Source organism: Lonchura striata, chromosome 8 (genome assembly GCF_046129695.1).
Source record: "Lonchura striata isolate bLonStr1 chromosome 8, bLonStr1.mat, whole genome shotgun sequence".
NCBI classification, from domain to species: domain Eukaryota; kingdom Metazoa; phylum Chordata; class Aves; order Passeriformes; family Estrildidae; genus Lonchura; species Lonchura striata.
In genome coordinates, this window is record NC_134610.1 from 16,898,694 (window position 1) to 16,908,342 (window position 9,649).

Below are 9,649 nucleotides of genomic sequence, written 5' to 3' on the forward strand. Positions count from 1 at the left end.
CATTCTGGGGATGTTCCACTAAAGGAACAGAACATGTCTTGGAGGTAGATATCGAACTAACTCAAGGATAACTTGGGATACTGAAAGATGGAAGTAGGTAGGGCAATACAGGAAACAGGACTATAACAAACCAGTTTTAATGTTAATTGAACATTTTTTCACTTTAACTATTCTAATATTTTATTATTGGACTGTTTTCTGTGGTCCTGAGACAACAGGGAATAAATAAATTCACAGTGAATTTCAAAACTTTGTCCATCAAATTTTTGTGCTGTATCAATTTTTGTGTTGCAGAAAGCAATCCTTCAACTTTTACAGCTGTTCATAGGGGCAACAGAAAATTGGATGCACTTTTATAAGTACATTCGCCAGACATTACTAAAGGGAAGCTGTGAAGAGCAAAGATTGAAGAAAATAAGTCAAATAAATGTGACGATAAAAGAAGAGTCACAAAGCCAGCAGGCTCTTATATTGGCTATTTCCATTCAATTTGAGAAACCAATGCAAAATACTTTGTTTTCTTTCTTTTGCTTTTCTTTCATGTTTAAGCATTTTAGTAATATAGTCTTCTAATGTTAAAAGGTGATGCTATATTGTTGCATTTGAAGGATGTGATTTGAACCCTGTAGACTAAATTGCTTATTAAAGTTAAAACAAGAAAGAAAAAAAAAAAAGCATGGGAGAATTCTGTAAAAGAAGAGCCACAAAGAATTCCCTAGAATATTGCCTCCTCGAAAGTCTGAGTTGCTCTTCAGTGAGAAAGAGTAAACTTCAGAATTGGATTTTTCTTGAGAAAGAGAGGGAGAGAGAGAGAGAGAGAGAGAGAGAGAGAGAGAGAGAAAGAGAGAGAGAAAGAAAGAAAGAGAAAGAAAGAAAGAAAGAAAGAAAGAAAGAAAGAAAGAAAGAAAGAAAGAAAGAAAGAAAGAAAGAAAAAGAAAAAATAAAGAATGAACAAAGTATACAGGAAAGTAATTAGGGGGTACAGAACCAACAATTCTAAATAATATTTGCAAAACTGTACTAACCCCAGCTAATCTGTGGCTATTCCAGCAACTGTAGCCATTTCACTGAAGATGCTTTTGCAGAAACTGAAGATATCACAGTGGAGATCGGTAACTTCCATATTTGAGAGATGAAGAAACCAATGTGCCTATGCATATAAACCTCTACGGGGGGGAAAAGAAGTGCTCCAAATCCTAGGCAAATTAGATAATATTATATTGAAACATTACAATTAATTCACTTGGTTTGTATAAGCAATTTGCAATATTACTAACTCATACAGAACATTTTTGGCAATAATTCTAAGAAAATTTTGAATGTGCAATTCAATATATAAACCCACATCATCCATACAATACATAACTAACAATGAATCAACTCTCCAAGAATAAGTGATGAGAAATTAGGTAAAGGCATAATACAGCATACAGTACTTAGTAACTTGAAGGCGAGAACAATATCATATTAGTTGTAGGACTGCTACTGTTTATGTCTGTCAGATTTAAAGGGGACAGTTCCATAGATGGTATGAGAAAAAGAGAATTATAAACATTTCATCTCAGAGAGACCTTAACTGATCGGGAAAGGTCATAGCAGGAAAAATCCACTTTTGTATAATCTGAAATACTGGAGCTGGTCAGATGTTCACAATATATTGCTCACCAAGAAACTGAGCCCAAGAACTATTAAGTTTTTTGGTGAATAACTTTGAATAATTAATCCTTCTGAGAAAATCACAATCTGTTCACCAAGAGTTCATGAAAAAAACAAGGTGAATAATTCATTACGAATTATTTGACCAGTTTTAGCAATGAGATTCTAAATCTGTCTTCTTATGGATATTAACCTCATTAATACTATTTAGATACAATGCTTAAGGATAATTTAAATTATGAAATACGGCACATCTAATATGATACAATTTAAGCTAGTGACTTTCTTTTCTATTTGTTGTAATACTTTGGAAATAAGTCTTCATTTATTAAAATTTTAAAAGACTCTGTATATCACTTTAGAAGCACTGTTAGTCTAGGAACAATTGGTGCAATAACAGGACATTCTTAAATAAGAAGACAGCTTTGATGGAAGAGATCTAAATGTTTTGAATTTGAGGGGGCATACTGCTATAACATATAAGTAGGCATCTATAGTAAGATGCTATCACTCATTAATTTTAGGGAATTTGTGAGTATGCCTAATAATGCTCTGGGAAACAGAACTTCCATGGACTTGAAGGAAAATAGGTTCAGATTTCCATTCTTAAATATTTAGGAAACATGAATTATAATAATAGCAATTATTGTACAATAATTTAAAAACTGAATAATGTTACAACTGATTTCAAGTTATTCTAATGTGCCATCCAAAATTAACACATTTAAACATTAGTACACTATTTCTGTTTAATTATAAACATGACATTGATTTAAATTAAAAGGCAACGTATCCTTTGCATGATGTAGCCAACTATACAATTTCATTAGTTAAAGCTGAAGTTTCATGACACTTTGAACTGCTCTGCATCTGAGCTGCCACTGTGCTTTGTGCCAAGTGTTTCTGGCTTCTCTCTTGCATCAGAGTATGGAGGCCACTGTCCCCCCGCTGCTTTCCCACAGAGATGAGTGGTTTCATGGCAGAATTCTATTCAGGGTGAAGCCTGACAATACAACTAGGCTAGTTTAAAATCAATCCCCTACAAAAAGACATTATTCAGCTTCTGTTTTTGTTCCTAAACCTGGCTCCATCCTCTTTGGCATAGGTAATGATCTGACCTCACAGAGAAGCCAAAGAGACATAAAAAAAATCTTATCAAATATACTTCGCTATACTAGAAGAAAGCCCCTGAGCTACAAGACATTCAGTTTAAAGTCAGATGAATGAAGGTGCCAGTGAAAATGCTGGAGAAGAGCACAGCAAAGAGAGCTCAAGGGAAAGCGGTGGTAACATATGGCCAAAAGTAGGGTTTGCAGCAATCAACATTTAGATTGGCTTCAGCTTCAGTGGAACCACAGGCTTGGATTTACTGTAAATAAGATCTAATTCTGAAGGAACTTCCTCAAAACAAACATAAGGCGAGTCATTCCATACTCCTCCTCCAAGAAAAAGAAACCCAACAAGCACATCATTTGCAGTGATAGTAATAGTAATAGTAACTTACTTCATGTAATGTATTTTCAGCCACTTGGCATACAACATGTGAGTATACCAGTTGATTATACTTGATGCTGAACTGAATTTTACCTATGCAAGATTTAATCTGAACTTTCAAAGACTATTTTAAAAACATTTAATTGGAAATGCAAAGCTATGCATTTTAAAAGTTTTTTTACTCTTTACTTTTTGCAAATATGTATCACATTACTTTGAAATGTCAGTAAAAGCCTCTTAAAAGAATAGCTGTCTATGGAATAAATTTTCCATTTAAACAATTCTGAAAGTAATCCTCTATTGGGTAGTATGATATTAAAATCAGTTTATATATTATGAAATTATTTCTTATATACTATTTACATACTTCATTAATATTTTCAGTACAACTGTTTCATTTTAATAAAAAATTTGAAATTATGTAAAGAGATAAAGCTTTAAAGAAATTTTCTTTACATTGCATCCAAAATCTATGCAACACACATATCTATAGTAAATATTAAAAGCAATTCACTGTTTGACACTTTAAAATTATGCTAATAATTGTTAATATTAATAAATAAAGCAAAACTGTCATAGCAGCATGTTGGCAGAAGTCACAAGTGTGTGCAGGTGGGATTTGGCTACACTGCTCCTACTTAAAATCATTCAACTGCATATCAGTTCTAGGAATTTTCTTCTTATTAGCTGAGTATTAGGTTTTTCATCTCTGTGCATTTTAAACTGGAATTGAAGCCTGACTGACCTTTGCCAGTTTCCTCAGATGTGGCATTCAGGAATGGAATCTTCCTAATTTAATTTTTTTCTCCTCCATATTGAAACAGAATTATTACAAGACAGGACTGCAACTATTTAATACTAATGGCTATGCAGTTATAGCTACTATTTCAGTTGTACTAATGTTTTAGTCTAATGTTTATCCATATGACACCATAATAATTTAGGAATTTTGAAAGAAAGATGTATTAATTCATAGATGAGAAGATTATGGATTGGATCAACAAGATTTCATAGTAAGAAACTTTTAGAGGAAAATGTAGTAAAAAACCTATTACTAGAAAAATGCTTATGGGAGAAACAGCAGTATTTGTATTCATCACTTCTTGCTAACTAATTTTCTCATATGTCTGGGAAAAACACTGAGAGCTCTCTCATAACTACATCTTCTTGCAGTACTGATGGGTTGCCTGATGGAGCTCTATTGCTCTGCTGGACCAAAGAACAAACTTTTCATCTTTGAGGCTATGTAGCTTTTTGAAAGGTTAGTTCTTTCTAGCTGTTGGATGAGTTTCTTGGCTATGAATAGAGTGAGATGAAAGGTCCACAGAAATAAGTAGCAAGTCTAGATGGGCATATCTTGTTGCCTTTCAGCATGAAAGAAAGGGGATCTAAATGTAAAAAAAAAAAAAAAAAAAAACAAAACAAAAAAAAAAACCAAACCCAAAAAAACCAAAAAAATCAACCCTACACCAAAAACCTTGCTAAAAAATAGATTATCATCCATTTATTTCATTTATTTAGGTAAGAATGTGAGATGAGACCTCCACCATCTACCAAGTCATTCCACTTCAGCTTTAGTTCACTAAGCTTTCAACTGTTCACTAACTCTCATGATTTTACTGAAAATTTCTCAATATTATATGATGGATTTCACTGAGAATTTCAACTTCCATTAAATCAAATCAAAACATGATTTTTCACACAAATAACTCAAAGCTTACCTTTAAAAATATCAGTGATTTAACAGTACAAGTGTGACAGCAGTAAGAACAAAAATGTACCCCTTTCTGGCTCTTTCTCTAATATCTCTCTGATATTCTGTGAACTATCTAAAGGGGTAGATGAAAAATCTCAGTTTCAGACTTAATTGCATTAAGCAGCCTGATGTTTATTTTTTTTTTCAAATCTTTGTGGTATCTTTCCAGATCTTGTTGTTGAATTACAGTCTTCTGAATATTATTGTTCCAAAATGATCACATTAGTTATAAGGATAAGCAATTATTATATTTAGTCTCCCTCAGTTAGTAATTTCAAATGCTCAAAATACATACATATAAAATTTCAGAAGTTCTTTAAGTGCAGGTATACAGTCTTCCTCTACTCTATTTAACCAGACTTGTACTAAGAACTAAGATGTTACGCAATTTCCATAAAGTGTAGACAGTTCACAAAAAAGCCTATGATATGTTTTTTTTCAGTACTGTGTTGTTCCCTCTAGCATACATTTTTTTAAAGGACCAGATAAATACGGGAATTGTGTGCTAAGTAACCAAATTTGTAGCTAAAAAAAATGGATTTATGGCTTTTGATATAAAAATATTACGTCTGCATTTTATTATTTTAAAGGTTTAAATTTTCAATTAGTTTATATAGGAACTATTTTAGTATCTGTGATTGTGATTTAATTAGTAGTGCTTTAGAATATCTACTATAGAGGGAAGAACAACACATAGCAGTAAAGGGGTGAGCTCAAAAAGGCTGTTGTTAACACAACGTGCTAATACAAGAGCAGGACTGAAAATTAGGCCATGCTGTTTTCACACTGGGAGAAGGTATTGAACTGTTTAGATTTTAGAGGGAGATTATTCTCCTTCTGAAGACAACAGTCTCCCTTTTGTTCTTGTCTCTCTTCTATTCCTTAAGGCCATGATTTGATCCTACATTCCAGCATTCTGTTTTCTCAAAACAGCAATCTAATTCTTCTTTCCACAGTTCTCTTCTTGGAGGAGCAGACAAGAGAAAGTGGCTGCAAATGGCCAGTAAGGAAGACCTGTCAACTTCAGATAGCCACAAATAGGAAATTTCCATAAAGATTAATGGCAATATCTGATCTGTAAGCAGAGAAACCAAGTCTTCTCCAGATAAAAGCTTTGCTCAGGCACTCTAGTTTTAATTAAATAATAACATTTCATTGATTAAAAAAAAAAAGTTTAGGGACTTTCAGGCATATTTAAACTAAGCAACAAATAACATGTAGAAGTTCTGAGAGGTATGTAATTGAGTATTTTCATCTCCTCAGTTTACCCATCAAGTGCTCTACATTTTAAGGGTTTATATTCAAATATGTATCTTAGATTCTGCAAATTTAAAGATAGTCACTTTGGTGTCACCACATTATTTTTAACAATGTCTTTAGTGTTTAGTTTAATATTAAGCCAGATGATTCACTAGTTAGTTCAGCAAAGAATTCCATAAATGGTAATAACTGTGAGATCACTCTTGCCCACCCTCCACTCAAGCAATCAGGACTCCCTGCAATACAGTTTGTAAGTCCTTGTCCAGTTTAAATCTGTCATGCATTAACGCTTTCATCCATCATCTTTCAAGTCTGAATGCATAGTTCAGAATTAATGAAACTAGGCCTTAGTCTTATAAAACAACCAAACATATCACTTTGAAAAGCAGATACTGTAAGCAGCCTGACTTAAAAATACAAGGAAATTCTGGATCCATAATTCACCCTCCACCTTCCGACCCCACCAAGCGCCATATTAGTGTGCCCCCACCAAAATACCAGCTTGTGTTTACAGTTTCGTTTCTCCTGATGGTGGATGGGCGCGTGTACACGCACTCGCTCTATGTGCACTCAATAGGATCATGATCTGGAGAGCTGAAAATGTAAACACAAGCTGGTATTGTGGTGTGACTAGCGGTTTGTGGTTTCTTTGTTTGAATATTTCAAAAATGGCACACTGGCCAGAACTTAAGAAGAGAAAAGCAGAGCTGCTACTTATACAAAAATTTGATGGTTACAATGCTCAGATTTCCAATAGATAAAGTGGGCTCCACAGTACTTCATTTTTTACATAGTTGACTATGCTTGAGGGCAGGAATTTTGTTTTCAGGGATAGATAAAATACGCTTTTGCCCTTCATTTCACATAAGAAGGAATACCCTGCTTATTCAAGTGATCATCAAGTGATTTCTTCAGATTAGGAATGGTCTATTCTTCCAAAACTGTAATCATGCGACTGAAGTAGAGAATACGGTCAAGCATTCAAAGGATAGCACATTTTAGGTGAGCTCATTCTTTTTAGACAAAAAATTATTGCATCATAGACCTGATAATTTTCTATTATTTAAGCTCAAATATGGATTCATATGTGGATTCCGCAGAAAGCCCCAAAATTACATACCTATTGAGTTACGAGAGGACAAGCTTAAATTGGTGTAATTTCAGAATTTTTCTTTCCTTTTGCTTCACTGGAAGTTAGTGAAGCAGAATTACTTTATGAAATCATCATGAGGCCAAAAGCTCCTCTATTTCTTTCTAAGTATATCAGCCAGTCTCAATAAAACCTCATAATCATTTTGCTACTGCTCTGAACATGGAGGGGAGGAAGGAGGGAGGACTGAAATTCATCTTATAAAGTACTGGATAAGATCCAGCTACATTATATTATTTTATTTTTATACATTAAAAATGTTTTAATAAGCTTATTAGAAGTAGATATTTGAAGTAATTTTTCTCCCCAATAATTTATTTTTATCAGTTGCACCGTGGTTATACACCTTTTTCACATACTGTACAAGCTCATCACTGGAAATTTAAACAAAAACTGAAAGCAAAATTTAAGAAAAGATGGAAAAAAGCAGGGTGGTATTCTCAAAACAGTGGGAAAAGTCCAGAAATTTCACCAGCACTAATGCAACAACTCTTCATTCAAGAGAGGGGCAGTTCTAACATCTAAGAATAGTGGTGTTATTCTTGTAGTACTCACAACTCACAAAAAAGAGCATCTAGTTTATAAATACTTATCAGTTCACTTGATTGGAACATATCTGTCCCATAAAAAGCAGGAAATTATTTCTTAAAGTACAAAGTACTACATTACACAAAAAACCATGTAAGAATATTAATCAATTTTCCTCTTAAAATATTTTTCATGTGTGTTTTAGAAAGACTTGATTACTTTACACAAACTGCACAACTGCAATGCCATCATAAGGTAGAACATCTTGCCTCTTTTTAATACATTACTCTATATAAGCACCCTCACAAAGACAGCTTGTGAGCTTTTCACAAATGATAATAATGGAACCACCTACATGTATATCAGTGCTGACAGATCTGGATCATCTTATTTTCACCTGCAGTAAGTTCAGAGTCAGCTAAAAACTAAATTATACAATGAACAGCTTTGTTGTAGGAATATGCATGGCCTTATTTTCCACCAACATTTGCAGAACAAATGCATGCAGCTAGCATAGATATTTAATGTAAATGGTAATAAATACTAGTGAATTTGCAATCTTTTTTTTTCATCCAAACTGAACATAAAGTCCATTTCTTTGGGGTTTTTTACGTGCAGTTCTATAGATGGATGGTTTTATCTATATAGATGCACACCTGTCCAGCAGCCCAATCTGCAATGGATTAATGAACAAAAAGGAAAATTTATCCAAAATTATCTTCTTGCTGTTAGTCAAAATGAGTAATAACATAATAATTAATTAGATGAAGAATTAATTAAAGCATAATTTTGTGTTCAGCTACTACCCCAAATGCCATAAAATTTTGATGAGCATTTGAAGTCAAGACCTTTACTGTGTGCTCTTCTGAAAACAGTGGCACTTCTGGTCTAAAATAAGTGGACTACCAGCTGACATGATCATGCCACTCTGGAATGCCTAAGTTTTAAATAGCAATAGTGACCAAATATAGACCAGTAAGACCAATCACTGGTCTCATGTTATGCCAAGGAGGATTTAGACTGAATATTAGGAAAATATTAGGAAAAATGTCATCATTGAAAGCATGACCAAGCACTGAAATAGGATGCCCAGGGCATTGGTGGAATCACTGATAAAAAATCATGTTGATGTAGCACTTGAGGACATGGTTTAGGGGTGAAGGTGTTAGTTTAACTGTTGGATTCAATACTAGGGGTCTTCTCCAGCCTAAATGATTCTATGATTCTTGTTTCTTGGGCATTCTAGAATGGTTTATGCAAGGATGGCTTGAGTCACATACAACATGTTTGTAACTCAGAGGGGAAAGTCAGCATTATTCACAGTGTTTCCTTGTGTTTGAAGATGTACCTGAACCGGTTTTCCTAAAGAAATGTAAATACATACTTCATGAAAAAATGAAATAAATTTGTGTGCAATGCTGTGTAATAATACATGCCTTTCCCTCCTACTGGCATCAATGTAAAAAAAAACCCAAAAGTATTGTTTTTCAGTAAGCTTTAGGAAAGAGTATATTTAGCACTCTTAACTTCTGGGGGGAAAAAAGCACCCTCATCTACTATACTAAAATGAAAAAGACCTCATAAAGCAAAATAGCTGAATGTCCAAATTTAGGTAAAGTGCATTCTTCCTCCATAAAAATGTTACTTCATTCAAAATATAAGAGATAGCTCCTTCTTCTGTCACAAGAAAGACTTGATATTAAGATTTTTTTTTCTATTTGTGTAGTAAAAATGCTAGAATCAATGGCACATAATTATAACAACACACAAATAGAGTAAAAAAAATCCTTACACTATTGTACTGA